Source organism: Oncorhynchus keta, chromosome 10 (assembly GCF_023373465.1).
Source record: "Oncorhynchus keta strain PuntledgeMale-10-30-2019 chromosome 10, Oket_V2, whole genome shotgun sequence".
Lineage (NCBI taxonomy): Eukaryota > Metazoa > Chordata > Actinopteri > Salmoniformes > Salmonidae > Oncorhynchus > Oncorhynchus keta.
Window position 1 is genome coordinate 25,287,426 of NC_068430.1, and position 27,188 is coordinate 25,314,613.

Genomic DNA, 27,188 nt, shown 5'->3' on the forward strand with positions numbered 1-27,188 from the left:
TTCTTTTTAGCAAAGAGATGTGTAGTAGTCAGCGACTGCCATTTGGCATTTATGTATGGAATGGCATTCCTTGTTTATTTGTTATACCAAACATACAGTATTTTATTTATTGGCTACATTCGTTTAGTCCCCTCACCCAACCCACAATTCAATGTGTCTACTAAATTATCAAGGCCTAGAGTAGTATGGCATTTCAACACTGTTAATTCTATTCCTCTCCTTCAATGCCTTGTTATCCAAGCATGTTTTCTAAAGCCCCAGATACATCCTTTAATGTGTGCATTGAGAGGCCTGATTGGCCTCTAGCCTACTCCAGACAGGGCTTTTTCCTAATGATTCTCATCATTGGATTTTCAATTAGTTTATTCATGACCCTCTCACGCAAATTGCTGTCTTTATTCCAGGGGCTTTTTCCTCAGGACTTTATTGGAATTACCCAGTGTGCCATATGTCAGCCAGACAGGCCTGGATTGTGCTAGTCTGGTCATAATGGACGTTTTAATTACCAAAGGCCTAGCTCTTCTCTCCTGACTCCGACTCCCATTGACATCCTGATAAATGGTATTATGGTTAACCAAGGAAGGAATCATACCACCAAAGGTGTACAATATGATATGCAGTAATAACAATACATGTATTAATTGGATTCATTTCTTACAAATAGACTCAGTATAGATGTGGAGAGAGAGAGAGGAGGTGAAAGGGCACCAGGACTGGTTATGTTTTCGGCCGTGGAGGTCAGTGTGTGGTGGTATAGATGTGTCTTTGGGTCAGCTAGGGCGTGTGTGAGGAGGCTGTGATTAATGGACAGAAAGCAACTGGAGGTGACAGATGGAGGAGTGGGCTATACTACTGACTGGGGAAATCCTTCTCAAGCCTCCCCTCTCTGGTGCTCCAACCATGCAGTTCAAACACCCCTTCTCTTATACACACACACACATCTCCGAGACTATGCTTGACTCCACTCTTTCATCATTCATATAATCAGAGTTTGTCTGTGACGTTATTGTCGCCTGTCCTCAGTGCCTAGTAGACAGGAATTGACCCGGCCAACCGGCTCTCCCTGCCTGCCCTTCTACAGATTGTATAGACGATTGTTGCTGGGTGGGGAATATCAGCTACAGCATAGACGAGCAGCGTAATGCCTCCGGCTCCTTCTTCTGCCTTTCCTCCTGTCACACTGTTGACTTCTCACACTAGCCTCACTTACAGTCCATCTCCAACTACCACAGTCCACTACTATCTCTCTCTCCTCGCTCTCCCTTTTTCTCTCTCTTCTGTCTCCCTCTGCTACCCTCTTTTCCCTCTCCAATCTTCCGGCGTTGGTCGATTTCCCTGCGGTCACCTCACCCGCTCTGCATTCCTGCTCTACATTCCCAATCTTCTTTTTGCTGCTGTAGCTGCTGCTCCCTCTTCTCCGTCGCTGTGATGGTCTTGGCAGCAGCAGAGCTCTCCTCTCTGTGTTTGTGTCTCAGCCTGCCTGCCTGTCCTGCATAGAGAGAGATCAACAGGATCCTTGCTGCAGTCTATGGGCTACCGCTTTACCTCTCTCTTCCCCTCTCCCTCGCTCTGCATCAAGGCAAGTGGGCTTTGATTTGTCTGCTGTTGCTGCTATTCTTTTTTGTATGTGTGATGTATTGCCATGCTGGAGCATGGTGGATGGCTTGTGTATAGGTCAGGGTTGGAGAGGGGGTTGGACAGAAGCGAAGAGGGACGATGGAGATCGGCAGACATGCAAGCAGGCTCAGCTACATCTAGCACACAGGCACAGATGGGGGACCACTAGTAGCCCTTTTTCTCTGCCTAATTCTATCCTGCCTGGTTTGTATGTGGCGCAGTAGGACTTTGTCTTGTGCTTTTCACAGGCAGAAGAATGTCCTCTCTCTTTAATGTGTCAGCTTGCGTAAGTGTTTGCCTGTCTGTGCATATGTATACAATAATTTCACTACACTTGCAATAACCTCTGCTAACATGTGTATGTGACCAATAAAATTTGATTTGATTTGATGTTTCTGTTTGTGCCAGAAAGCTATTGGATGATGGTAGAGTAGATGTGTGGTGAATGAGTGTATCTGCAGATTCTCCTAGCATCAGCTCTAGATGCCACCTGAACAATGGAGCACAGAGCAGAATATTCTCTCTGCATTGCAGATTACAGAAAGGGAGCTTCACATTGTAAACCATTAGATGGGTATATAGGCAGGGAGGTGTTATTGGTGTTCTCTAGTTTCATCTTTACCCTGTTCTTTCCCTTGTATGGTTGTTTCCTTCAGGCTGGAGGATGGTGCGGTCTGTAGCATGTCGTACTGTTCACTGTGTCTAAGCATTAGCTGGGGGTCAGCAGGGAAACGCTCAGTGCTGTGTAGCCACTGTGTCTGTAGCCACAGACTGACATAGTCAAGCATCAGTTGGGCTGAGGGAAAACAACCAGGTATGTGGTGTGTAGCTGCGTTGTTGAAAACCTACAGACCGTTTCTTTGTCTAGGCTATGCTGATGGTGTGTATATGTGTGTGCATGTCTACAGGTACATGGTTTTGGGTAGTTGGTATTTGTATTTCTGATCCACCAGTCTGACTGACACCTGTAAGGGCTGCACCTGTGTGTGATGTTAAGAGATTTTTATGATGGTTTGTATCTGTATGTACCTTTTTCATACTGATACCTACTCATGTAACATACTCATGCATTTTAGCACTGTTAAAGCAGATCTTAAACAATTCATGACAGAACATTTGTGTTTTATTCAACCAGTAGTCATCATCTTACCCCACCCCATAGAAGACAAGATGAGAGCGCACATGTATAGTCAAAGGACACTCAAATGTGAACCAGTTTTTCTGGTTCTATGCTTAGGTATGTCCTCCTCACACCTTGTGACACACACCTTAATAATGGCGCTGGGGGGAATAGCAGCCGTTTTAAGGGCTCCTGACCATTTGTGTCCGTTGATCTGAAGTTTTTTTGTACATAATATTTCCGACATCATTTCCTACAGTGCCTTGCAAAGGTATTCACCCCCCTTGGCGTTTATCTTATTTTGTTGCATTATAACTTGTAATTTAAATATATTTTAATTTGGATTTCATGTAGTGGACAAACACAATCGTCCAAATTGGTGAAGTGAAATGAAAAAAATAACTTGTTTAAACAAAAATCAAAAGAATTAATAACGGAAAAGTGGTGCGTGCTTATGTATTCACTCCCTTTGCTATGAAGCCCCTAGATAAGATCTGGTGCAACCAATTACCTTCAGAAGTCACATAATTCGTTAAATAAAGTCCACCTGTGTGCAATCTAAGTATCACATGATCTCAGTATATATACACCTGTTCTGAAAGGCCCCAGAGTCTGCAACACCACTAAGCAAGGGGCACCACCAAGCACTATGGAGCTCTCCAAACAGGTCAGGGAAAAAGTTGTGGAGAAGTACAGATCAGGGTTGGGTTATAAAACAATATCAGAAACTTTGAACATCCCACGGAGCACCATTAAATCCATTATTGAATAATTGAAAGAATATGTTACCACGACAAACCTGCCAATAGAGGGCTGCCCACCAAAACTCACAGACCAGGCAAGGAGGGCATTAATCAGAGAGGCAACAAAGTGACCCTAAGATAACTCTGAAGGAGCTGCAAAGCTCCACAGTGGAGATTGGAGTATCTGTCCATGGGACCACTTTAACTTGAAGGAATGATGGATGGCTCTAAATACAGGGAAATTCTTGAGTGAAACCCGTTTCAGTCTTCAAGAGATTTGAGACTGGGATGGAGGTTCACCTTCTAGCAGGACAATAACCCTAAGCATACTGCTAAAGCAACACTTGAGTGGTTTAAAGGGAAACATTTAAATGTCCTGGAAGGGCCTAGTCAAAGCCCAGACCTCAATCCAATTGAGAATCTGTGGTATGACTTAAAGACTGCTGTACACCAGTGGAACCCATCCAACTTGAAGGAGAAGGAGCAGTTTTGCCCTGAAGAATGGGCAAAAATCCCAGTGGCTAGATGTGCCAAGTTTATAGAGACATACCCCAAGATAATTGCAGCTGTAATTGCTGCAAAAGGTGGCTCTACAAAGTATTGACTTCGGGGGGATGAATAGTTATGCAGGCTCAAGTTTTCTGTTTTATTTTGTCTTGTTTCTTGTTTGTTTCACAATAAAAAAAAATAGTTTGCATCTTCAAAGTGTTAGGCATGTTGTGTAATCAAATGATACAAACCACCCAAAAATCTATTTTAATTCCAGTTTGTAAGGCAACAAAATAGGAAAAATGCCAACGGGGGTGAATACTTTCGCAAGCCACTGTATGACTGAAAAGAGCTTCTGGACATCAGAACAGCAATCACTAACTTCGATTTGGATTGGTACTTCAATGAGTCAGAGGTGGAAGACATTCTGTTCATCCTGGACCAGGCCCAAATCCCCAACACTCGAAGAAGGAAGAGGCGCCGTTATAGAGCGTGGCAGGACTACGTCGGCGAGTGGATAAACCACCTCTACCTTCCGTTCCTTTGACAAACATGCAGTCACTGAAGATCCGAAGAACTGTCATATCCTATGTTTCTCTGAATCATGACATGGAAAATCATAAATCAAACGTTTTTTTATATATACATTGGCAGGATAGAATGGCAGCATCTGGCAAACTCTTAACAACGCTGCTGCACAAACTCTAATATTAAGAAAGTCTCAAGGTTCTGCTCGGCTGAGTTAGAATACCTCATGATAAGCTGTAGGCCATACTATTTACCAAGAGAGTTGTCAGCAATATTTTTTGTAGTTGGCTACTTACCACCACAAACTAATGTTGGCACTAAGACTGCACTCCTGTATAGGACAATGAGCAAACAAGAAAATGCTCACCCAGAGGCGGCACTCCTGGTGGCCGGTGATTTTAATGCAGGAAAACTCAAATCCATCTTCCCTCATTACTACCAGCATATCAACCGTGCGACTAGAGGTGAAAGAACTAGATCACCTTTACTCCACACACAGATGCATACAAAGTTCTCCCTCGCCCTCCATTTGGCAAATCTTACCATAACTCTGTCCTCCTGATTCCTGCTTACAAGCAAAAACTCAAGCTTCATTAATAAGTGCATCGACAACATCATCCCCACAGTGACTGGTTGGGATATGTGATATGTACATACATATCCCAACCAAAAGCCAGGGATTAGAAGTAACATCCGCACTGAGCCAAAGGCGAGCTGCCGCTTTCATGGTGCAGGACACTAATCCGGACGCTTATAAGAAATCCCGCTATGCTCTCAGACAAACCATCAAACAGGCAATGCGTCAATATAGGACTAAGATTGAATCCTACTACACCGGCTCTGACGCTGGTCAAATGTGGCAGTGCTTGCAACTATTACGGACTACAAAGGGAACCCTAGCCGTGAGATGCCCATTGACATGAGTCTACAAGATGGGCAAAATGCCTTTTATGCTCACTTTGAGGCAAGCAACACTGAAGCATGCATGAGAGCACCAGCTGTTCCGGAAGACTGTGTGATCACGCTTTCGGTAGCCGATGTGAGCAAGACCTTTGAAACAGGTCAACATTTACAAGGCCGCAGGGCCAGACAGATTACCAGGACATGTACTTAGAGCATGCGCGGACCAACTTGCAAGTATCTTAACGGACATGTTCAACCTCTCCCTGATTGAGTCTAATACCTACATGTTCCAAGCAGACCACCATAGTCCATGTGCTCAAGAAAGCGGAGGTAACCTGCCTAAATGACTACTGACCCGTGGCACTCACATCTGTAGCCATGAAGTGCTTTGAAAGTCTGGTCATGGCTCACATCAGCACCATCATCCCGGAAACCCTAGACCCACTCCAATTCGCATACCGCCCCAACAGATTCACAGATGACATAATCTCAATCACACTCCACATTGCTCTTTCCCACTTGGACAAAAGGAACACCTTTGTTTCTTCTGAAACTCTTCAGTCTATTCTTCTTCTGAGAAATGAAGGCTTTTCCATGCCTAGAAGGCCAGCATCCCGGAGTCGCCTCTTCACTGTTTGTTGAGACTGGTGTTTTGCGGGTACTATTTAATGAAGCTGCCAGTTGAGAACTTGTGAGGCGTTTGTTTCTCAAAATAGACACTCTAATGTACTTGTCCTTTTGCTCAGTTGTGCACCGGGGCCTCCCACTCCTCTTTCTATCCTGGTTCGAGCCAGTTTGCGCTGTTCTGTTAAGGGAGTAGTACACAGCGTTGTACAAGAGCTTCAGTTTCTTGGCAATTTCTCAAATTGAATACCCTTCATTTCTCAGAACAAGAACAGACTGACCAGTTTCAGAAGAATGTGCTTTGTTTCTGGCCATTTTGAGCCTGTAATCAAACCCACAAATGCTGATGCTCCAGATACTCAACTAGTCTAAAGAAGCAATTATACTGGCCTTTTTTAATCAGAACAACAATTTTCAGCTATGCTAACATAATTGCAAAAGGGTCTTCTAATGATCAATTAGCCTTTTAAAATGATAAACTTGGAACACAGGAGTGACTGTTGCTGATAATGGGCCTCTGTAGATATTCCATTAAAAATCAGCCGTTTCCAGCTACAATAGTAATTTAAAACATTAACAATGGTTTTTATTTCTGATACATTTTATGATATTTTAGTGGACAAAACAACTGAAATGTCCTTGTTTTTGAAAGAAAAACTAAGTGACCCCAAACTTTTGAACCGTAGTGTATATATTACCTCAACTACCTTGTACCCCTGCAAATTGACTTGGTACCTATACTACTTGTATGTACTGTCGTCTTTTATTGTATTGTGTTTACGATTTCCTTTTTTCAACTCTGCATTGTTGGTAAAGTGATTGTAAGTAAGCATTTCACAGTAAAGTCTACACCTGTTGTGTTTGGCGCATTTGAGAAATACCATTTAGTTTTATTTGGCAGCCACTAAAACATGGCAAATGTCAAAAGGCATAGTACTGGTGGGCATAACAAATGTCAATGTCCTCCAAGTCATACACAAAGTAGGTTTATTACCTCTTTTGAGCAGTCCACCTTGGGCTCTTCAACCATTTCTTGACCAGCGTCCCCCGCCCAGGCAAACTGGCGACCCAGGGACCCCCATCATATGTTAGCAAAAAATGGTGAATAATAATGGCAACAAGAAGTGGCCTTATCAACATTTTCAAATATATAGATTTGGTATATAGATCCATTATTTTGACCTCTCCACCATATAATTGGAAGAGGTAATCCCTTAACATACCTTTCTAGCTAATAGACTAACTCCAAACACATTTTCACTCATAGCAGCTGTTAAGCTGGTTAAACAAAGGCTAGCCATGTGTTGGCAAAAATGAATGTCAAGGAAGCTTACCAGCAGCCATCTCCACTTGCCGTGACTGGTACTCGCGGGTGCTTTTTCAAAGCATATGTGAGATACAGTGAGTGTAATAAACTCCACAAATTGTATTCTGTTGTTGCTATCGATATTCATAAAACATTTCAATAAAAATACTTTTCCCCACTTTATATAAAAACGTTATTATAATTATATATATATATATATATATATATATATATATATATATATAAAATGGTTTGAGGGATGGGGTGCTTTTGGATGGATGGATCTTGGCCGGGTGGGGGTGAATAAAGGGCTTTTAATGTCTTTTGAAATGTCATTACGCTGACATCATCACTAGTTTAAGTCAACGAAAGGCATTGTCAAGAGGGATTCAATGAAGGGAGGAGTCTCTGGGGTACATAACCAAACCCCTCCACACTCACCTTCAACAAACACACACTAACAGGTTGTGTGTGAGGATGTGACTTCATCCTGCTAGTGATTATTTTCCTATGTAGCTTCTGTGTTGAGTGCCTGGAAGCATATTTTCAGCTTTCTCAGACCTCTTGTTCTTTTGATGATAAAAGAGATGGACTAACCTAAACTGCTGGCTGATCTAAAGTAAGAGAGTTTCTCCCTGGGTACGGTCTCATTTTGAAGCACCGATCCAGCGGGGGTAACATGATTCATGTCTGTCCCCCGAAATAGCAGCTTTCTTGTCTCTCTGTGCAACCTAGGGGATATCTAACATTCCCATAGACACTTCTGCCCTGTTTTCTGAGGAGTTTGCTTTGTCAGGTTGGGTTTGTTGTCTGAACTCCTGTAAGCCTAAAGTGCTCCCTCTGCTGTGAAAGTGAAAAAGGTGAGACTGAGGACATCGAGATTTGAATCTTGTCTTGTTATAATGTTTTTAAAATCAAAAAACATAGCCATTTATTTGTATTGTAATATAGTCAAGGATGTAGCCATTTCCTAAATGAAGTGGCTTTTCTGTAGGCAAACATCTCCCTCATTCCTGGTTATTCAGGGTTTTTATCTGGATCAAAATGGAGCTTCAATGCCATACAACTCTCCTTCCGTGACCTCCAAGTGCTCTTAAATGCAAGTAAAACTAAATGCATGCTATTCAACCGATTGCTGCCCGCACCTGCCCGCCCGTCCAGCATCACTACTCTGGGTGGTTCTGACTTAGAATGTGTGGACAACTACCCATACCTAGGTGTCTGGCTAGACTGTAAACTCTCCTTCCAGACTCACATTAAGCATCTCCAATCCAAAATTACATCTGGAATCGGCTTCCTATTTCGCAAAAAAGCATCCTTCACTCATGTTGCCAAACATACCCTCGTAAACTTATCATCCTACCAATCCTCGACTTTGGTGATGTCATTTACAAAATAGACTGCAACACTCTACTCAACAAATTGGATGTGGTCTATCACAGTGCCATCCGTTTTGTCACCAAAGCCCCATATACTACTGACCACTGCAACCTGTACGCTCTCGTTGGCTGGCCCTTGCTTCATACTCGCCGCCAAACCCACTGGCTCCAGGTCATCTACAAGTCTCTGATAGGTAAAGCCCCGCCTTATCTCAGCTCACTGGTCACCGTAGCAGCACCCACCCTTAGCACGCGCTCCAGCAGGTATATCTCACTGGTCATCCCCAAAGCCAATTCTTCTTTTGGCTGCCTTCCAGTTCTCTGCTGCCAATGACTGGAACGAACTGCAAAAATCACTGAATCTGGAGACTCATATCTCCGTCACTAGCTTTAAGCACCAGCTGTCAGAGAAACTCACAGATCACTGCACCTGTACATAGCCCACCAGTAAATAGCCCCAGCTGTCAGAGAAACTCACAGATCACTGCACCTGTACATAGCCCACCAGTAAATAGCCCCAGCTGTCAGAGAAACTCACAGATCACTGCACCTGTACATAGCCCACCAGTAAATAGCCCCAGCTGTCAGAGAAACTCACAGATCACTGCACCTGTACATAGCCCACCAGTAAATAGCCCCAGCTGTCAGAGAAACTCACAGATCACTGCACCTGTACATAGCCCACCAGTAAATAGCCCCAGCTGTCAGAGAAACTCACAGATCACTGCACCTGTACATAGCCCACCAGTAAATAGCCCCAGCTGTCAGAGAAACTCACAGATCACTGCACCTGTACATAGCCCACCAGTAAATAGCCCCAGCTGTCAGAGAAACTCACAGATCACTGCACCTGTACATAGCCCACCAGTAAATAGCCCCAGCTGTCAGAGAAACTCACAGATCACTGCACCTGTACATAGCCCACCAGTAAATAGCCCCAGCTGTCAGAGAAACTCACAGATCACTGCACCTGTACATAGCCCACCAGTAAATAGCCCCAGCTGTCAGAGAAACTCACAGATCACTGCACCTGTACATAGCCCACCAGTAAATAGCCCCAGCTGTCAGAGAAACTCACAGATCACTGCACCTGTACATAGCCCACCAGTAAATAGCCCCAGCTGTCAGAGAAACTCACAGATCACTGCACCTGTACATAGCCCACCAGTAAATAGCCCCAGCTGTCAGAGAAACTCACAGATCACTGCACCTGTACATAGCCCACCAGTTAGCCCCAGCTGTCAGAGAAACTCACAGATCACTGCACCTGTACATAGCCCACCAGTAAATAGCCCCAGCTGTCAGAGAAACTCACAGATCACTGCACCTGTACATAGCCCACCAGTAAATAGCCCCAGCTGTCAGAGAAACTCACAGATCACTGCACCTGTACATAGCCCACCAGTAAATAGCCCCAGCTGTCAGAGAAACTCACAGATCACTGCACCTGTACATAGCCCACCAGTAAATAGCCCCACCAACTACCCCATCCCCATACTGTATTTATTTATGTATCTTGCTCATTTGCACCCCAGTATATCTACTTGTACATTCATCTTCTGCACATCTACCATTCCAGTGTTTAATTGGTATATTGTAGTTACTTCACCACCATGGCCTATTTATTGCCTTATACCTCCGTTATCCTACCTCATTTGCACACACTGTATATATACTTTTTCTACTGTTTTATTGACTGTATGTTTGTTTATTCCATGTGTATCTAACTCTGTGTTGTTGAATGTGTCAAACTGCTTTGCTTTATCTTGGCCAGGTCGCAGTTGTAAATGAGAACTTGTTCTCAACTTTCCTACCTGGTTAAATAAAGGTGAAATAAAATAAATAGGTGTTGTGGGGGCGTGGCCATTGGCATGGCCAGTGGTTACGAAAATTATTGAAGCCCTCATGTTGACTGCAGTGACAAAAGTTATTTGTTTTAAGCTAATTTCCTGCAGTTCTACACATTTTGCCATTTGGTGCAAATAAAATGTTTCATTTTTAAAGTAAATTTCATGCAATTCTGCACATTTTGCCATGATGCTGAGAGAAACATTTGCAGTTTAAAGCTAATTTCCTGCAGTTCTACATGTGATTCCATGGTTTATGCTCTGAGTGACTCAAACATTATAACAAAATCAAATTGTGCCCCATACATGACAAAAATACTCCTGAATGCATAATGTTTAGGATTTTATATAATCTGACTGTTGAGACTTTTCATTTTATCTTAAAAAAAATATATATATGCCCATGATCTTTTCTACATGCTTTACCCCCCCCCCCCCCTTGCCTTCCGAACAGCCTCAATTCGTAGGGGCATGGACCCTACAAGGTGTCGAAAGCGTTCCACAGGGATGCTGGCCGAGGGGGCGGAGACTTTGGCTAATGACTTTGGCCACGAGAGAAAATGATGTGTTTGCCGAACAGCTGAAAAAAACCTTGCCGAAGTCCAAAACAAACAAAAACGTCACAATGTCATCATAATATATACACAAACTGTTCCGAACCGTTTCAGCTGGGAAGCATGTGGATAGATGCCATGACTCCCCACATGCGACCACATGTGCCCACTGGAATTGAAGCAAAACAGTGTCAACATACATTCAGTATACCAAACATTAGGAACACCTGCCTAATATTAAATGGCCCCCCCCCCCCCCTTTTCCTTCCGAACAGCCTCAATTCGTAGGGGCATGGACTCTACAAGGTGTCGAAAGCGTTCCACAGGGATGCTGGCACATGTTGATTGCAATGCTTCCCACAGTTGTCAAGTTAGCTGGGTGGTGAACCATTCTTGATGCACAGGGGAATCTGTTGAGCGTGAAAAACCCAGCAGTGTTGCAGTTCTTGACACACTCAAACCGATGCACCTGGTACCTACTAATTACCAATTACCAATTAACCATCTGAATGGCACACACACAATCCAAAGCTTAAGAATCATTCTTTATCCTCTCCTCCCCTTCATCTACACTGATTGAAGTGGATTTAATATGGGGGATCATAGCGTTCACCTGGATTCCCCTGGCCGGTCTATGGTATGGAAGGAGCTGTGTTTTGTATACTCGGTGTATATTCATGCACCCACACTCTACATGCCACATCTCATTCAGTCCCTAATCTAAGCCTATTCCACCCCATCCCCAGCCTTTTGTCCAGACCTAGCCCCATCCTTCTAGCCTGAGCAGCCCAGCCCCAGTTGACCAGCTCTGTCCATCCCTGCCCCGTGCTTGCCTTTGGTAGTGTTGATTGCGGGGGTCACATGATGCATGGGGATGGGCTCCCTTGCTGGGACTGCCTTGTTTGTCAGAACAGAGGAACCATGTGTGACAACGTCTGTGTGTGATAGAGAGATATATAGGCTACGGAGGGGAGGGGAGGAGAGAGAAAAAAGGGAGGGGGGAGCGAGGGCAAGCGAGACTGAGTGAGAGCGCGAGAGACTGAGAGGAGGTGGGTAGGTGTATGTGGGAGACTGGAGACGTTGGTTTGGTTCAGTCAGACAGGAGCAGAGCGGAGGCTCACAGCACTGTAAGTGTTTGTGTGTATGAGTGTATATCTCACATTGGCTGAGCCTGGACTCTCAGCCTGGCAGGAACAGGAAAACCCATCGGACAGAGGGACAGACCGACAGATATCGACAGCGAATCACAGACAGACTGGGGAAGGAAGTAGCTTGGATGCGAGCGTCTGATGCGCTCCCTGTGGATAAAGAGCTATCTGTTTTGTGGGTTTTTTCATCCTACCTGACTGGATTCTCTGCTGTGTGTCGTGTAGCCCTGGACTAGCTGAGGAAATCACAGCTCAGAGGTATTTGCTCACTATTTGGCTTTGGCTTCAAGGATTTAATGGGTGGGGAATAAGGAATGGAGAGATAAAGAGAGTGTGGTAGTGGGGGGGATTGCTGTTCATCAGGCGGAACATATCAATATATTAGACAGAAGCAGATCGCTGGCAGACATGTCAGCTGATGTGTTTTGGTCAAACTGAAGCTGTCTGTGTCTTGTACGTGTGTGTCTGGCGGAGACAGCAGTGCTCTGTGATGGGGGCTCTATTATTAAGCTGTGATCTGTTGACATGCCTACATCAGAGCTGGCTAGCAGCAGGGTTTCCAGGATACTAGTTTACCCCCTCTCCTCTCCTCCTGTCCCCCTCGCTGGCTCCCTCTCTCTCTTTCCCTTTCTCTCTCCCTCGATCCATCTCTCCGTCTGCTCCTCCCCTCCACCCCCTCCCCTCCACCCCCTGGCGCTCTCTCGCCATCCCTCTGTAAATGGATTGTTTTAAAGCCTTTCTCTCTCTTACCCTCTGCCGTCGTGCTAGCCTTCGGTGAAGGAGCTTTTACTAGCTGAAAGAAATACCCATCTTGGTTGTGGTATTTTAGGCAGGTTTCTGGGTAATTTAGTCTCAGTGGTCCTCAGATTTTTCTTATTTTAATCCCCCCTCCATGATGCTTCCCCCTCTGTTCAAATAATTTAGTGCTGAAAACAGAGGCTTTGCAGAGGAAAATGGAGCATGTCACAGGTTGAGGGAAAGGCCTGTTTTGATGTCATTCTGTGTGTGTGTGTTCCTGTCTCTCTCTCCTCACCATGAGCCTCTTTCAGCCAGCATTGTGAAAACGACAGCCTCTCCATAAAACCTCTCTGATCAATGTTGCCAATAAATCAAAAGCCATAACAAAGCCTGTCGACCTCTTCCTCCTAAAATGGGGGTGGGGGGAGTCTGTTCAGTCCAGTGGTGCATGGGCTCGGAATGCGACCCCTGAACCGCAGGGGAATATGTGGAGTGGAAAATGCTGGAAAGGACGGCCTGCTATGGATTAACCCATTGGTGGGGCAGATGGTTGTGTTCCTCATGGAATTGGGAGCACGGGCACTGAACCCAGTCTTCACCCATCCCTGTGACCCCTTCCCCTGCGTGCACACACCAACATGCCAGCTCGATCAGGCCAAGATGGAGGCCATTATGGAGGTGTATGCTTATGCTACTGTACTGAGAATATGCTAGCCGCCTCTTTGTTTGCTGTCTGGAAAACCTGCATGAAAATATGCCTCAGTCAGTAATGCGAAACAGACTAGTGTGGTATCAGAAATGCTACTCGACTAGCCAAGTGTACAATTGTCAGTGGGTGATAGCTTTGTTTTGTTTGCTGAAGATTAGGTTGTTACATTATGTATCTGTGTGTGGAGGGGAGAAGAGGACTTCTGTTCCTCTCCTTCGACATTGACGGGTTAAAGCAGCAGATGTTTGGGTGAGGTCGCTGGTTTGAGACAATAATATGTCAGAACCTTCAAGACTGTAGACAGGCAGACGGACAGGCAGACAGACAGGCAGATGTTTGGGTGAGGTCGCTGGTTTGAGACAATAATATGTCAGAACCTTCAAGACTGTAGACAGGCAGACAGACAGGCAGATGTTTGGGTGAGGTCGCTGGTTTGAGACAATAATATGTCAGAACCTTCAAGACTGTAGACAGGCAGACAGACAGGCAGATGTTTGGGTGAGGTCGCTGGTTTGAGACAATAATATGTCAGAACCTTCAAGACTGTAGACAGGCAGACGGACAGGCAGACAGACAGGCAGATGTTTGGGTGAGGTCGCTGGTTTGAGACAATAATATGTCAGAACCTTCAAGACTGTAGACAGGCAGACGGACAGGCAGACAGACAGGCAGATGTTTGGGTGAGGTCGCTGGTTTGAGACAATAATATGTCAGAACCTTCAAGACTGTAGACAGGCAGACAGACAGGCAGATGTTTGGGTGAGGTCGCTGGTTTGAGACAATAATATGTCAGAACCTTCAAGACTGTAGACAGGCAGACGGACAGGCAGACAGACAGGCAGATGTTTGGGTGAGGTCGCTGGTTTGAGACAATAATATGTCAGAACCTTCAAGACTGCAGAGACAGGCAGACGGACAGGCAGATGTTTGGGTGAGGTCGCTGGTTTGAGACAATAATATGTCAGAACCTTCAAGACTGTAGACAGGCAGACGGACAGGCAGATGTTTGGGTGAGGTCGCTGGTTTGAGACAATAATATGTCAGAACCTTCAAGACTGTAGACAGGCAGACGGACAGGCAGATGTTTGGGTGAGGTCGCTGGTTTGAGACAATAATATGTCAGAACCTTCAAGACTGTAGACAGGCAGACGGACAGGCAGACAGACAGGCAGATGTTTGGGTGAGGTCGTTGGTTTGAGACAATAATATGTCAGAACCTTCAAGACTGTAGACAGGCAGACGGACAGGCAGACAGACAGGCAGATGTTTGGGTGAGGTCGCTGGTTTGAGACAATATGTCAGAACCTTCAAGACTGTAGACAGGCAGATGTTTGGGTGAGGTCGCTGGTTTGAGACAATAATATGTCAGAACCTTCAAGACTGTAGACAGGCAGACGGACAGGCAGACAGACAGGCAGACAGACAGGCAGATGTTTGGGTGAGGTCGCTGGTTTGAGACAATAATATGTCAGAAACTTCAAGACTGTAGACAGGCAGACGGACAGGCAGACAGACAGGCAGATGTTTGGGTGAGGTCGCTGGTTTGAGACAATAATATGTCAGAACCTTCAAGACTGTAGACAGGCAGACAGACAGGCAGATGTTTGGGTGAGGTCGCTGGTTTGAGACAATAATATGTCAGAACCTTCAAGACTGTAGACAGGCAGACAGGCAGACAGACAGGCAGATGTTTGGGTGAGGTCGCTGGTTTGAGACAATAATATGTCAGAACCTTCAAGACTGTAGACAGGCAGACGGACAGGCAGATGTTTGGGTGAGGTCGCTGGTTTGAGACAATAATATGTCAGAACCTTCAAGACTGTAGACAGGCAGACGGACAGGCAGATGTTTGGGTGAGGTCGCTGGTTTGAGACAATAATATGTCAGAACCTTCAAGACTGTAGACAGGCAGACAGACAGGCAGATGTTTGGGTGAGGTCGCTGGTTTGAGACAATAATATGTCAGAACCTTCAAGACTGTAGACAGGCAGACGGACAGGCAGACAGACAGGCAGATGTTTGGGTGAGGTCGTTGGTTTGAGACAATAATATGTCAGAACCTTCAAGACTGTAGACAGGCAGACAGACAGGCAGACAGACAGGCAGATGTTTGGGTGAGGTCGCTGGTTTGAGACAATATGTCAGAACCTTCAAGACTGTAGACAGGCAGATGTTTGGGTGAGGTCGCTGGTTTGAGACAATAATATGTCAGAACCTTCAAGACTGTAGACAGGCAGATGTTTGGGTGAGGTCGCTGGTTTGAGACAATAATATGTCAGAACCTTCAAGACTGTAGACAGGCAGACGGACAGGCAGACGGACAGGCAGATGTTTGGGTGAGGTTGTTGGTTTGAGACAATAATATGTCAGAACCTTCAAGACTGTAGACAGGCAGACGGACAGGCAGACGGACAGGCAGATGTTTGGGTGAGGTCGTTGGTTTGAGACAATAATATGTCAGAACCTTCAAGACTGTAGACAGGCAGACGGACAGGCAGACAGACAGGCAGATGTTTGGGTGAGGTCGCTGGTTTGAGACAATAATATGTCAGAACCTTCAAGACTGTAGACAGGCAGACGGACAGGCAGATGTTTGGGTGAGGTCGCTGGTTTGAGACAATAATATGTCAGAACCTTCAAGACTGTAGACAGGCAGACAGACAGGCAGATGTTTGGGTGAGGTCGTTGGTTTGAGACAATAATATGTCAGAACCTTCAAGACTGTAGACAGGCAGACAGACAGGCAGATGTTTGGGTGAGGTCGTTGGTTTGAGACAATAATATGTCAGAACCTTCAAGACTGTAGACAGGCAGACAGACAGGCAGATGTTTGGGTGAGGTCGCTGGTTTGAGACAATAATATGTCAGAACCTTCAAGACTGTAGACAGGCAGACGGACAGGCAGACAGACAGGCAGATGTTTGGGTGAGGTCGCTGGTTTGAGACAATATGTCAGAACCTTCAAGATTGTAGACAGGCATATGTTTGGGTGAGGTCGCTGGTTTGAGACAATAATATGTCAGAACCTTCAAGACTGTAGACAGGCAGACGGACAGGCAGACAGACAGGCAGTTGTTTGGGTGAGGTCGCTGGTTTGAGACAATAATATGTCAGAACCTTCAAGACTGTAGACAGGCAGACGGACAGGCAGACAGACAGGCAGATGTTTGGGTGAGGTCGCTGGTTTGAGACAATAATATGTCAGAAACTTCAAGACTGTAGACAGGCAGGCAGACGGACGGGCAGACAGACAGGCAGATGTTTGGGTGAGGTCGCTGGTTTGAGACAATAATATGTCAGGACCTTCAAGACTGTAGACAGGCAGGCAGACGGACGGGCAGACAGACAGGCAGATGTTTGGGTGAGGTCGCTGGTTTGAGACAATAATATGTCAGAACCTTCAAGACTGTAGACAGGCAGACGGACAGGCAGATGTTTGGGTGAGGTTGCTGGTTTGAGACAATAATATGTAAGAACCTTCAAGACTGTAGACAGGCAGATGTCTGGGTGAGGTTGCTGGTTTGAGACAATAATATGTCAGAACCTTCAAGACTGTAGACAGGCAGACGGACAGGCAGACAGACAGGCAGATGTTTGGGTGAGGTCGCTGGTTTGAGACAATAATATGTCAGGACCTTCAAGACTGTAGACAGGCAGACGGACAGGCAGACGGACAGGCAGATGTTTGGGTGAGGTCGTTGGTTTGAGACAATAATATGTCAGAACCTTCAAGACTGTAGACAGGCAGACGGACAGGCAGACAGACAGGCAGATGTTTGGGTGAGGTCGCTGGTTTGAGACAATATGTCAGAACCTTCAAGATTGTAGACAGGCAGATGTTTGGGTGAGGTCGCTGGTTTGAGACAATAATATGTCAGAACCTTCAAGACTGTAGACAGGCAGACGGACAGGCAGACGGACAGGCAGATGTTTGGGTGAGGTTGTTGGTTTGAGACAATAATATGTCAGAACCTTCAAGACTGTAGACAGGCAGACGGACAGGCAGACGGACAGGCAGATGTTTGGGTGAGGTCGTTGGTTTGAGACAATAATATGTCAGAACCTTCAAGACTGTAGACAGGCAGATGTTTGGGTGAGGTCGCTGGTTTGAGACAATAATATGTCAGAACCTTCAAGACTGTAGACAGGCAGACGGACAGGCAGACAGACAGGCAGTTGTTTGGGTGAGGTCGCTGGTTTGAGACAATAATATGTCAGAACCTTCAAGACTGTAGACAGGCAGACGGACAGGCAGACAGACAGGCAGATGTTTGGGTGAGGTCGCTGGTTTGAGACAATAATATGTCAGAACCTTCAAGACTGTAGACAGGCAGACGGACAGGCAGACAGACAGGCAGATGTTTGGGTGAGGTCGCTGGTTTGAGACAATAATATGTCAGAACCTTCAAGACTGTAGACAGGCAGACGGACAGGCAGACGGACAGGCAGATGTTTGGGTGAGGTCGTTGGTTTGAGACAATAATATGTCAGAACCTTCAAGACTGTAGACAGGCAGACGGACAGGCAGACAGACAGGCAGATGTTTGGGTGAGGTCGCTGGTTTGAGACAATATGTCAGAACCTTCAAGATTGTAGACAGGCATATGTTTGGGTGAGGTCGCTGGTTTGAGACAATAATATGTCAGAACCTTCAAGACTGTAGACAGGCAGACGGACAGGCAGACAGACAGGCAGATGTTTGGGTGAGGTCGTTGGTTTGAGACAATAATATGTCAGAACCTTCAAGACTGTAGACAGGCAGGCAGACAGACAGGCAGATGTTTGGGTGAGGTCGCTGGTTTGAGACAATAATATGTCAGAACCTTCAAGACTGTAGACAGGCAGACGGACAGGCAGACAGACAGGCAGATGTTTGGGTGAGGTCACTGGTTTGAGACAATAATATGTCAGAACCTTCAAGACTGTAGACAGGCAGACGGACAGGCAGACAGACAGGCAGATGTTTGGGTGAGGTCGCTGGTTTGAGACAATATGTCAGAACCTTCAAGACTGTAGACAGGCAGACGTTTGGGTGAGGTCGCTGGTTTGAGACAGACGTTTGGGTGAGGTCGCTGGTTTGAATAATATGTCAGAACCTTCAAGACTGTAGACAGGCAGACGGACAGGCAGACGGACAGGCAGATGTTTGGGTGAGGTTGTTGGTTTGAGACAATAATATGTCAGAACCTTCAAGACTGTAGACAGGCAGACGGACAGGCAGACGGACAGGCAGATGTTTGGGTGAGGTCGTTGGTTTGAGACAATAATATGTCAGAACCTTCAAGACTGTAGACAGGCAGACGGACAGGCAGACAGACAGGCAGATGTTTGGGTGAGGTCGCTGGTTTGAGACAATATGTCAGAACCTTCAAGACTGTAGACAGGCAGATGTTTGGGTGAGGTCGCTGGTTTGAGACAATAATATGTCAGAACCTTCAAGACTGTAGACAGGCAGACGGACAGGCAGACAGACAGGCAGTTGTTTGGGTGAGGTCGCTGGTTTGAGACAATATGTCAGAACCTTCAAGACTGTAGACAGGCAGACGGACAGGCAGACAGACAGGCAGATGTTTGGGTGAGGTCGCTGGTTTGAGACAATAATATGTCAGAACCTTCAAGACTGTAGACAGGCAGGCAGACGGACAGGCAGACAGACAGGCAGATGTTTGGGTGAGGTCGCTGGTTTGAGACAATAATATGTCAGAACCTTCAAGACTGTAGACAGGCAGACGGACAGGCAGACAGACAGGCAGATGTTTGGGTGAGGTCGCTGGTTTGAGACAATAATATGTCAGAAACTTCAAGACTGTAGACAGGCAGACGGACAGGCAGACGGACAGGCAGACGGACAGGCAGATGTTTGGGTGAGGTCGCTGGTTTGAGACAATAATATGTCAGAACCTTCAAGACTGTAGACAGGCAGACGGACAGGCAGACAGACAGGCAGATGTTTGGGTGAGGTCGCTGGTTTGAGACAATAATATGTCAGAAACTTCAAGACTGTAGACAGGCAGACGGACAGGCAGACGGACAGGCAGATGTTTGGGTGAGGTCGCTGGTTTGAGACAATAATATGTCAGAAACTTCAAGACTGTAGACAGGCAGACGGACAGGCAGACGGACAGGCAGATGTTTGGGTGAGGTCGCTGGTTTGAGACAATAATATGTCAGAACCTTCAAGACTGTAGACAGGCAGACGGACAGGCAGATGTTTGGGTGAGGTTGCTGGTTTGAGACAATAATATGTCAGAACCTTCAAGACTGTAGACAGGCAGATGTCTGGGTGAGGTTGCTGGTTTGAGACAATAATATGTAAGAACCTTCAAGACTGTAGACAGGCAGACGGACAGGCAGATGTTTGGGTGAGGTCGCTGGTTTGAGACAATAATATGTCAGAACTTTCAAGACTGTAGACAGGCAGACGGACAGGCAGATGGACATATAGACAGAGGGAAACCCAAAAGGAATTCAGACGGTGCACATCTTCTTTCATGGAAGTCAACATCCTTGGTTGGTCATCAATCAACAAGATAATTGAAAAAAACATGCTTATCGTATTTTATAATATACATAATTTAAAACGGCCAAGTTCTATTCACAATGGTATTCAGTTGGTAAGAGACAGACATTCCGTAAATACTAGGAATAGATTGTCCACCATCTATGCGTTATCCAGACAGAAAAAAGAAACGGGCAAAAGAACATTTCGATTTAGAGCAATAAAGAAATGGATTAAATTAACTGAGCAAACTAGAAACCTTTCAATATATAAGTTTAAACATTATTTAAAAACATTTTAAATATAGTATATAGAAACGTTGTGGAACTATAGTAGATGAAGAATCAATATTTCTTTAGATTGAGTATTTATTGGGTCATTATGCTAGTGTATTATGTATTGTTTGTAATAGTGTGTTATATGTGAAAGTGTGTTTGTATTATAAATTGTATTTTAATGTAAGGACTCTTGGAAGATTAGTCCAAATGGGGACTAAAAGAGATCCTAATAAAATCAAATCAACATCGGCAAGGCAGCTTTGTACCAAATCAAGTGGCGTTGCTGCTATTGCGCTGAAACACAAACTCAGAATTGTAGCTTGACGGGAATATGGTGAATCTTAAATTAATTTCCTGTCTCCCGTCACGTTCTTCTTGCCATGGACAGAAGCATCACTATGCAGTTGACTTAACAGGTTTTCTGTAGGTAATTACCCCTCTGTTCGCTCTCATTCTAGGCCATTCATCTTTGGAAGAGAGATGTTAGTGTGCACAGCACATAGACACAGTGTCTCACCGATTCACCTCTCTCTCCCCTCACGTGAGATGTGCACTGACTACAGACTGAGAATAGACACTCACTCTAACCCACGCTATGCTGTTTAAGGCAGAATACCCTGACCAACATCCATACAAGTTTATACTGTTTAGTGGATCCATTGTGCTGCAGTGCAGGACTACTGTATATAGAACAGGATTGATGATGGCTTATCAGGAAAATACCTGTTGTACACATAGAGTTGAAGTCGGAAGTTTACATACACTTAGGTTGGAGTCATTAAAACTCGTTTTTCAACCACGCCACACATTTTTTGTTAACAAACTATAGTTCAAATTTTATTTGTCACATACACATGGTTAGCAGATGTTAATGCGAGTGTAACGAAATGCTTGTGCTTCTAGTTCCGACAATGCAGTAATAACCAACGATCTAACCTAACAATTCCACAACTACTACCTTATACACACAAGTGTAAAGGGATAAAGAATATGTACATAAAGATATATGAATGAGTGATGGTACAGAACGGCATAGGCAAGATGCAGTAGATGGTATAGAGTACAGTATATACATATGAGATGAGTATTGTAGGGTATATAAACAAAGTGGCATAGTTTAAAGTGGCTAGTGATACATGTTTTACATAAAGATGGCAAGATGCAGTAGATGATATAGAGTACAGTATATACATGTACATATGAGATGAGTAATGTAGGGTATGTAAACATTATATTAAGTAGCATTGTTTAAAGTGGCTAGTGATACATTTTTACATTAATTCCCATCAATTTCTATTATAAAAGTGGCTGGAGTTGAGTCAGTATGTTGGCAGCAGCCACTCAATGTTAGTGGTGGCTGTTTAACAGTCTGATGGCCTTGAGATAGAAGCTGTTTTTCAGTCTCTCTGTCCCTGCTTTGATGCACCTGTACTGACCTCGCCTTCTGAATGATAGCGGGGTGAACAGGCAGTGGCTTGGGTGGTTGTCATCCTTGATGATCTTTATGGCCTTCCTGTGACATTGGGTGGTGTAGGTGTCCTGGAGGGCAGGTAGTTTGCCCCCGGTGATGCGTTGTTCAGACCTCACTACCCTCTGGAGAGCCTTACGGTTGTGGGCGGAGCAGTTGCCGTACCAGGTGGTGATGCAGCCCGACAGGATGCTCTCGATCGTGCATCTGTAGAAGTTTGTGAGTGCTTTTGGTGACAAGCCAAATTTCTTCAGCCTCCTGAGATTGAAGAGGCGCTGCTGCGCCTTCTTCACGATGCTGTCTGTGTGGGTGAACCAATTCAGTTTGTCCGTGATGTGTACGCCGAGGAACTCAAAATTTACTACCCTCTCCACTACTGTCCCGGCGATGTGGATAGGGGGGTGCTCCCTCTGCTGTTTCCTGAAGGCCACAATCATCTCCTTTGTTTAGTTGACATTGAGTGTGAGGTTATTTTCCTGACACCACACTCCGAGGGCCCTCACCTCCTCCCTGTAGGCCGTCTCGTCGTTGTTGGTAATCAAGCCTACCACTGTAGTGTCGTCCGCAAAGTTGATGATTGCGTTGGAGGTGTGCATGGCCACGCAGTCGTGGGTGAACAAGGAGCACTGGAGAGGGCTCAGAACGCACCCTTGTGGGGCCCCAGTGTTGAGGATCAGCAGGGTGGAGATGTGGTTACCTACCCTCACCACCTGGGAGCAGCCCGTCAGGAAGTCCAATTGCACAGGGCGGGGTCGAGACCCAGGGTCTCGAGCTTGATGACGAGTTTGGAGGGTACTATGGTGTTAAATGCTGAGCTGTAGTCGATGAACAGCATTCTCACGTAGGTATTCCTCTTTTCCAGATGGGTTAGGGCAGTGTGGTTTCGATTGCGTCGTCTGTGGACCTATTGGGGCGGTAAGCAAATTGGAGTGGGTCTAGGGTGTCAGGTAGGGCGGAGGTGATATGGTCCTTGACTAGTCTCTCAAAGCACTTCATGATGACAGAAGTGAGTGCTACGGGGCGGTAGTCGTTTAGCTCAGTTACCTTAGCTTTCTTGGGAACAGGAACAATGGTGGCCCTCTTGAAGCATGTGGGAACAGCAGACTGGGATAAGGTTTGATTGAATACGTCTGTCAACACACCAGCCAGCTGGTCTGCGCATGCTCTGAGGACGCGGCTGTGGATGCCGTCTGGGCCTGCAGACCTCTGGTCTGATGAAACAAAAATAGAACTGTTTGGCCATAATGATCATCGATATGTTTGGAGGAAAAGGGGGAGGCTTGCAAGCTGAAGAACACCATCCCAACCGTGAAGCACGGTGGTGGCAGCATCATGTTGTGGGGGTGCTTTGCTGCAGGAGGGACTGGTGCAGTTCACAAAATAGATGGCATCATGAGACAGGAAAATTATGTAGATAGTCAGGAAGTTAAAGCTTGGTCGCAAATGTATCTTCCAAATAGACAATGCCCTTAAGAACAACAAAGTCTAGGTATTGGAGTGGCCATCACAATGCCCTGACCTCAATCCTATAGAAAATTTGTGGGCAGAACTGAAAAAGCGTGTGCGAGCAAGGAGGCCCTCAAAACTGACTGTTACACCAGCTCTGTCAGGAGGAATGGCCCAAAATTCACCCAACTTATTGTGGGAAGCTTGTGGAAGGCTACCTGAAACGTTTTCACCCAAGTTAAACATTTTAAAGGTAATGTTACCAAATACTAATTGAGTGTATGTAAACTTCTGACCAACTGGGAATGTGATGAAAGAAATATAAGCTGAAATAAATCATTCTCTCTACTATTATTCTGACATTTCACATTCTTAAAATGAAGTGGTGATCCTAACTGACCTAAGACAAGGACTTTTTACTACAATTAAATGTCAGGAATTGTGAAACTGATTTTAAATGTATTTGGCTAAGGTGTATGTAAACTTCCGACTTCAACTGTATGTGTGCATACACAGTCGTAGTCATCTGTTTATGATCATTGAGAATGACCACACAACAAACAAACCTTGTTCTACAGAGTTGCTTAGTAATCAGTGGTTGAATAGAAGCAACTGACTCATTCCCTGAATCCCAACTATAGGACACTAATTATAGGCTTGCCTTGGCTCCAATACTATTTTGTCATTTTAATTGTTCCACATCAGTGATTTGCATCATTGTTTCTTCAGAAGTGCTCTCTTAATTAATTATATAATGTTTTGGGGTAGTCTTGGGGCCTTGACATTTTAGAGACACATGGATGCAGTTTGGGGTTTTGGCAGGAGAGGGATATGTGTTGACCAAAATGTAAAAACAGTAATAGACTCAGGCAGCCTCAGCCCGCTGTCCAATTTGAGGTCACATTAGCATAAAGTGTGTGACTGGAGAATGGACTACACTGCAGTCGACTTAGGGTGCTGCTTTATTATATCTTAGTCCACTATTAGAGTAGATGGGGACAATAGAGGGATGAGAGGGGGAAAAATGCAGATATGGGGAGAGAGACGTGAAGAAGGAAGGAGGAGGGATATTGAGATTACAGAGAAAGAAATAGATAGAAGATGGACATGGAATGAAAGTAGAGAGAGATGGCCACAGAAGGAAAGGAGAGAGAAGCTGAGAGAGACATAGATGGAGAGAAGAGAAGAAGAGGGGAAGATAGAAGGAGAGGGAGAGAGAACCACAAGCCTCCAGTGATATCCACTGGGTCACGCTCATGAAAAATGTAATCAAGCTTTGCAGATAACAGCTTCCTTCTAACTCGTCACAAACATCTATATCTGCACAAATTAATTTTCTCAAACGCAATGATCTATGGCTTTTACATTGTAAGAAACAAAATACTCCCTTCAAATCTGAGTGCTGTATGTAATTATAAACTACAATTCTAGCGAGTCTCGCCATTCGCAAGGGCTGTCTTTGTTTCCTCTTTAGCCAAGAACTAGTTTAATACATTCTTTCAAATAACGTCTGTCCTGAAAGACTGGAATGCCAGAACACCAGCAGAATAAGAATAGCGTTCCCTATTATTATAATAATTATAATAATGAATCATTGCCAAACAGATTTACGATGGCCTACTTTTCACCATTGCACATATGGGAACATTATCATGGATATCACGTTGTCTTTTTCTCCAACGTCTGGTTTCTAATAAGTCATACACGATGACCATTTTCTATCTTCATCTCGACCGGCAATAATGAGCTCTGTTTGTACCTTAACACCAGACCGTAGTACTGTCTTGGACAGAATGTGGATTTGAAGTTGTTTGCAGGCTATTTACCCGCCCTTCAATACATATTGGTAATCCTAGCTGTGTTCTGTGTCCACTAACATGATCCTGGCTTCATGGCCTGGGCTGTCTGCTAGTTAGCGTTTTCCATTTGAATGCTGCAGGCTATAGTTTTAGAAGCAGAATGACCAAACAACTGCGAAATAGCCCTAGCCTGTATCTAAATAGGAATGATCAAATCCAATCACATTTTATTGGTCACATACACATGGTTGGCAGATGTTAATGCTTGTGCTTCTTGTTAGCGAAATGCTTGTGCTTCTAGTTCCGACAGTGCAGTAATATCTAACAAGTAATCTAACAATTCCCCGACAACTACCTAATACACACAAATCTGAAGGAGTGAATGAGAATATGTTTCCTTTGTCTTCGGTACAGGAACAATGGGCGCCATCATGAAGCATGTGGGGACAACAGACTGGGATAGGGAGCGATTGAAAATATCCGTAAACACACCAGCCAGGTGGTCTGTGCATGCTCTGAGGACACGGCTAGGGATGCCGTCTGGGCCAGCAGCCTAACGAGGGTTAACACATTTAAATGTTTTACTCACATCAGCCACGGAGAAGGAGAGGGGGTGGGCACAGACCTTGTTAGTTGGCCACGACGGTGGCACTGTATTATCCTCAAAGGCGGGCAAGGAAGGTGTTTAGTTTGTCTGGAAGCGTGACGTCAGTGTCCGTGACGTGGCTGGTTTTCTTTTAATATGTCGTGATTTCCTGTAGACCCTGCCACATACTTCTCTTGTCTGAGCCGTTAAATTGCGACTCCACCTTGTCCCTGTACCGGCATTTTGCTTGTTTGATTGCCTTGCGCAGGGAATAACTACACTGTTTATATTCAGCCATTTTCCCAGACTGTTTTCCATGCTTAAATGTGGTGGTTCAGGCTTTCAGTTTTGCGCGAATGCAGCCATCCATCCACGGTTTCTGGTTAGGGTAGGTTTTAGTAGTCACAGTGGGTAAAACATCTCCAATGCACATCTTTTTGAACTCACTCACCGAGTCAGCGTATAGGTCGATGTTATTCTCTGAGGCTGACCGGAACATATTCCAGTCCGCGTGATCAAAACAATCTTGAAGCGTGGCTTCCGATTGGTCAGACCAGCATTGAATTGTTCTCGTCACTGGTACATCCTGTTTGAGTTACTGCCTATTAGACGGTAGGAGCAAGATGGCGTCATGGTCAGATTTGCCAAAGGGAGGGCGGGGAGGGCTTTGTATGAATCGTGGAAGTTAGATTGGCGGTGATTGAGTGTATTACCCATGCGCGTAGTGCAATCAATATTCTGATAGAATTTAGGTAGCCTTGTTCTCAAATTTGCTTTGTTAAAATCTCCAGCTACAATAAATATCCAGTGAAGTTCCTTGAGGGCCATCTTGGTGTCTTCTTGAGGGGGAATGTACACAGCTGTGACTATAACTGACAAGAATACTCTTGGTAGGTAAAATGGCTGCATTTGATTGTAAGGAATTCTAGGTCGGGTGAGCAGAAGGACTTGAGTTCCTGTATGTTGTTCTGATTACACCATGAGTCATTGATCATGAAGCATACACCCCCACCTTTCCTCTTCCCAGAGAAGTGTTTTTCGGGCGCGATGCATGGAGAAGCCCGATTGCTGAAACAATGCCGACAATATATCCCGAGAGAGCCATGTTTCCGTGAAACAGAGAATGTTACAATATCTGATGTCCCTCTGGAAGGTAACCCTTGTCTCGAATTTCATCTACCTTGTTGTCAAGAGACTGGACATTGGCGAGTAGTATACTCGGGAGTGGTGGGTGATGTGCACGTCTACAGTGCCTGACCAGGAGGTGGCTCTGTCTGCCCCTTCTGTGCCATTGTTTTTGGGACTGCTTCTGGGATTATATCCATAGTCCTGGGTGGTGGTCCAAACAGAGGATCCGCTTCGGGAAAGTCGTATTCCTGGTCGTAATGTTGGTAAATTGATCTTGCT

At 45.2% G+C, this 27,188-nt stretch overlaps 1 protein-coding gene across 10 annotated transcripts in view; it reads left to right on the forward strand.

The window, feature by feature from the left end:
• LOC118388426 (membrane-associated guanylate kinase, WW and PDZ domain-containing protein 1-like) overlaps positions 1 to 27,188 on the forward strand; it is a 203,897-nt gene that overhangs the window by 94,147 nt on the left and 82,562 nt on the right. Inside the window, exon 1 of one of the 10 annotated variants that reach the window (XM_052526743.1) lies at positions 12,184 to 12,516. The exons of the other annotated variants lie outside the window; for them this stretch is intronic. The gene's annotated coding sequence lies outside the window, so the exon portion shown is untranslated. Of the gene's footprint in view, positions 1 to 12,183; positions 12,517 to 27,188 lie in introns of those variants that run through there. 10 annotated transcript variants of the gene reach the window in all.